Source organism: Melanerpes formicivorus, unplaced genomic scaffold (assembly GCF_026170545.1).
Source record: "Melanerpes formicivorus ecotype bairdi unplaced genomic scaffold, bMelFor1.0.p_v2 SCAF_51, whole genome shotgun sequence".
Lineage (NCBI taxonomy): Eukaryota > Metazoa > Chordata > Aves > Piciformes > Picidae > Melanerpes > Melanerpes formicivorus.
This window is the reverse complement of record NW_027142403.1, coordinates 2,111,585-2,116,579: the sequence shown is the minus strand read 5'-3', so window position 1 is coordinate 2,116,579 and position 4,995 is coordinate 2,111,585.

The following is a 4,995-nucleotide window of genomic DNA, read 5'->3' as shown; positions in this document are numbered from 1 at the left end:
ACTGGAGTGAAAAATACAGTGAAGGTATGGAAAGTTGTGAGGGGCATCCACTATGAAAATGGTGGGGCTGAAAGGACAAAGCTGAAGGGTAGAACTGCTTACATCTTTGGTAGCTTTTAAAATCCCATAGTGAACAAAATCTTCTCCATTTTAAAGGTTTGCTTTTTAAAGCTAGTGAAGTGTAGCACTGCCTCTTCAATTCAGCAATGTCTCTGTTGCACACAATGCCTGGGGGATGTGACCATTTCAACTCTGGATCTGCAGGAAAACTTGCTAGTGAACACCATGAACCCGTATGAACCGTCACCCAGTGTTCTTTGCCATTGTTCAGTGCAGTGGTTAGTAGCATTTAGGGCTGTCTTTTTAATGTGCTTGTTGGCATGATCGAGGGGAAAAATGTGAAACTAGGGGACTGAGGCCTAGTCATAGTCAAATAAGGAAAATCTTGGGGCAGTAAGACCCTGCAGAGGGTAGATCCCACTGCTCCCAAGGAGTACCTCGCTCTTGTGGAGCCTGAACCGACAGGCAGAATATGTTTCTGATATTTGGAGGTGGCTGACAAGGGCTGAGCAAGTGAGGTGCCTTGCTTTCATATTCTCTTTGCAGAGCTGCTTTAAAAGTCAAAGAATGGGAAGTCTTTCATTTTATCTCAGCAATGTCTCAGGCACAAGTGCCCCAGGCGGCTGGCCCCACATCAGACACTCTTGATGTTCAAACCTGACAGTGATTGCCACAAGATAAAGTTTTTTGCTGATTGTGCAAGACAGTCAAGGAATCATAGCATTGTTTCAGTTGGACAAGACCTCTTGAGATCACCGAGTCCAACTGTTGACCTAAGACCAGCATGGCCTCCAGGGGCAGTGACTCCACCAGCTCCCTGGGCAGCCTGTTCCAATGCCTGACCACTCTCGCAATAAAGAAATTTTTCATAACATCTAACCTAAACCTCCCCTGGCACAACTTCAGGCCATTTCTTCTCATTCTCTCACTTGATACCATGGAGAAGAGACCAACTCCCACCTCACTACAACCCCCTTTCAGGTAGCTGTAGAGAGCAATGAGGTCTCCCTTCAGCTTCCTCTTCTCCAGACTCAACAATCCCAGTTCCCTCAACTGCTCCTCTTAAGGCTTGTTTTCTAGATCCTTCACCAGCTTTGTTGCCCTTCTCTGAACATGCTCCAGCACCTCAATGTCCTTTCAGTGAGGAGCTCAAAACTGAACATGGGATATGGCTAGTACTAGATACACTGAAGGAAAAACTAAGACTAGAGGCAACGTAGGCCTACTGCTGAATCAGGTGGGCGCCTTGGTGACAGGGGATACAACGAGGATACAAAGAAGGCCCCCTTGAACACCTCCAGGGACGGTGACTCCACCACCTCCCTGGGCAGCCCATTCTAATGGCCAATCTCTCTTTCTGGGAAGAACTTCTTCCTAATAGCCAGCCTAAACCTCCCCCGGTGCAGTTTGTGTCCTCTTGTTCTGGTGCTGGTTGCCTGGGAGAAGAGACCAACCCCCACCCATCTACAGTCTTTCAGGCAGAATAGAATAAACCAGGTTGGAAGAGACCCTCAAGATCATTGTGTCCAACCCATCATCTAACACCACCTAATCAACTAACCCATGCAACCAAGCACCCTATCAAGTCTCCTCCTGAACACCTCCAGTGATGGTGACTCCACCACCTCCTCGGGCAGCCCATTCCAATGGGCAATCACTCTCTCTGTGTAAAACTTCCTCCTAACCTCCAGCCTGAACCTCCCCTGGTGCAGCCTGAGACTGTGTCCTCTTGTTCTGGTGCTGGCTGCTTGGGAGAAGAGACCAACCTCTGCCTGTCTACAACCTTCCTTAAGGTAGTTGTAGAGAGTGATAAGGTCACCCCTGAGTCTCCTCTTCTCCAGGCTAAGCAACGCCAGCTCCCTCAGCCTCTCCTCACAGGGCTGTGTTCCAAGCCCCTCACCAACTTTGTTGCCCTTCTCTGGATACGTTCCAGCAAGTCAACCTCCTTCCTAAACTGAGGGGCCCAGAACTGGACACAGTACTCGAGGTGTGGCCTAACCAGTGCAGCGTAGAGGGGCAGAACGACCTCCCTGCTCCTGCTGGCCACACTGTTCCTGATGCAGGCCAGGATGCCCTTGGCCCTCCTGGCCGCCTGGGCACACTGCAGGCTCATGTTCAGCCTACCATCGACCAGCACCCCCAGGTCCCTCTCTGCCTGGCCGCTCTCCAGCTGTAGAGAGCAATAAGGTCAAACCACCCCAGTTGCCAGCAGGGCCCGCGACACGCAGCATCCGAGCTCGCATGGCTCTTGCGGGGACGCTTGCCCTCTGCCTTCTGCGTCCTCCAGAGGGTTAAAAACAGAAAGAAACCAAGAAAAGCACAAACACAACCGCCACGTTCTTTTGTCTTTTTTTTTTTTGGTCTTTTTTTTTTTTTTTATCCTTTTTTTTTTTTTTTTTTAATTATTCCTTCATATTCAAACTTCACAAACAGTGTGAACTTGTACAATACCTCAGAAAGTGAAACTTACAAAAAAAGTGCTGGTAACATTAAAAAATAAAAACCCCCAAAACAAAACCAAAGAAACAAAAAAGAAAACCAAACCCCACCCCGAAACGAAACGAAACCGAAACGACGAAAAAGAAAGAACCAACCAAAAAACACAACCCCCCCCCAAAAAAAAAACAAACAACAAACCAAACCCCCCCAAAACCAAAACACCCCTCCCCCCAAAAAACATCATTCTTAGCAACATCAATTACTCTTCCACACAAAACAGAAACCTTGTAAAATTTATTTCCGTTATTTCTTTTTTGTTTTTTCTTCTTTTAAGGCGTAATACTTCCGTATAAAGTATATGCAAGAGATAAAACTTCACAGTATTCCAAAAATGTCACAATAATAATAATAATAATAATAATAATAATAATAATAATATAGTATAATGAAGCGCTACAGTTAATTTTCTTTTTGTTTTTTTTTTTTTCCTTTATTTTTTTTTTTTGGCCTTTTTTTGCCTTTTTTTTTTTCTGCCTTTTTTTTATTGTTGTTGCCTTTTTTTCCTTTTTTTTTTTTTGTTTCTTTTTTTTTTGTGTGTGTGTGTTTTTTTTTTTCCTTGTTTTTTAAATAACAAATACGAGTCACAGGTAAATATACGTGAGAAAAAATACGAGGCTAATATTAAATGGCAGGTAAAGGATACTCTCACTGTAAGAAAAAACTGGCAGGATGTGTGTATTTATTCTATATTTTTAAAGCACTTGATAGAAAAAGGCGTATGCAAGGTATCTTTTTTTTTGTTGTTTTTAAAGTTTTATTTTTTAAACCATTTTGCTTGGTTTGTTTTCTGTTTCTTCTTCGTGGTGGTGGTGTTGTTGTTGTTGTTAACTGACATACCATTTACAGAGTATTAATGAGAGAGAGAGGAAAAAAAAAGGAACTTAACCCCTCAAAACTTTTGACCTGCTCATCACATCGTCACAAACCGTGTTTCTCAAGAGATGCCTGTACAGCGGTGGGGTGTGGGGGTGTGTGTGTGTGCAGGCGGTGGCGTATGCGCCAGGGCCGGTGGGTGGGTGGGTGGGTGGGCGTCTAACCACCGCAGCGTGCATCAGTACCGGTGGAGACCCGCTTCCCGCAGAGGACCTCCCTCACTCTGGGGCCAAACCCTGAAGCCTCTATGCCGGCAAGACAGTAATGGCTGTCTGCATAAGGGCTCCAGGATTTAGGCCTGGGTGCAGCTTCCCATCCGCTCAGCACCGAACGACTGCTAGGAATTTCTTCGTCCCCAGGCGGAAAATCTACTGTCGTTGGTTTTGCGTTTACACCTGCACACACGAGTGTGTGCGCTCTCATCCGCCACTTAGCCATCCCTCCATGCAACAGAACAAAGGCCGACCAAGAAATTTCCAGCTGGGTTCAAGCCGGTGCCAGGAGGATGGGGGAGGTGAAGGGACGCCCACCTCCGCCACAGGGCTGCGCGCTCAGGGGTGCGTGTGCGGTGCTGAGCGGAAGGGCCGAGCCCCCGGCGCCCACCCGCGTGTAGGGGCCAACAGCCAGCCACGTGGCCCACGGGTAACAAAAAGACAGCAGATAGCATTAACACATCAGTAAGGTGCTCAAAGAAAAAAAGGTGGCTCCCACTCCTGGAATGGGAAGCCACGTAAGGTGCTTCAAAAAGTTTTTTTTTCTTTTTTTTTTTCCTTTTTTTTTTTTTTTTTCCTCTTTTTTTTTCTTTTCTGTCAGTTTTGGACACTTTAAAAAAAGGACTGATTGAGCATGTGGTACGTGAGAGCAAGGCCGAGAGTTTTGAGACTTCTGACATCCTCCATAAACAAGAGCTTCCTCAGGGCAGGATGCATTTTCTTTTTGTTTGTTTGCTGCTTCTTTTTTGTTGTTGTTGGTGGTGTTAATGGTGGATCAACTTAGATGCAATTTCTGGTTTTGTCCCATATAAAACAAACAAACAAGTAACAAACCAACCCAATGTGAGACTTAGCACAAAAGTCAAACTGTGTTATTGGGCTGAGGGTTTTTTTTTTGTGTGTCTTTTATTGTTGTTGGTTGGTTTTGTTTTTTTTCCTTCTTCCCTTTCTTTTCTCTTTTATTTCTTTTGCCCGTTCACTCAGTTAGCACTGTTCCTTTTTATTCCGGTTACAGCCCAATGCCTCCTGTAATTATTGAACATACAGGGAGGACCAAGGAGTTGTTTTTGGTTGTTTTGTGATCTGTTTCGAGAGCCCGACCGTAATTCCTCTGCTGCTGCTGTGGTTGTGTAGCATCTGGTTTCATGAGCTTTAAGGAGAAAGGTTAGTCTGCTGATGCTTAAGGTTGACGTGTGTGTTTGTACGCATACACATTGTCCTATACATACACACCGCGTGGACAACATTTGAACTGGAGATACAGCGAACTGGGTTCAAACACATATGCACTATCTTCCCCTATGTATCTGAAACAGTCTGGAGCTTTGATTTATTTTTTTTTTTTTTAAAG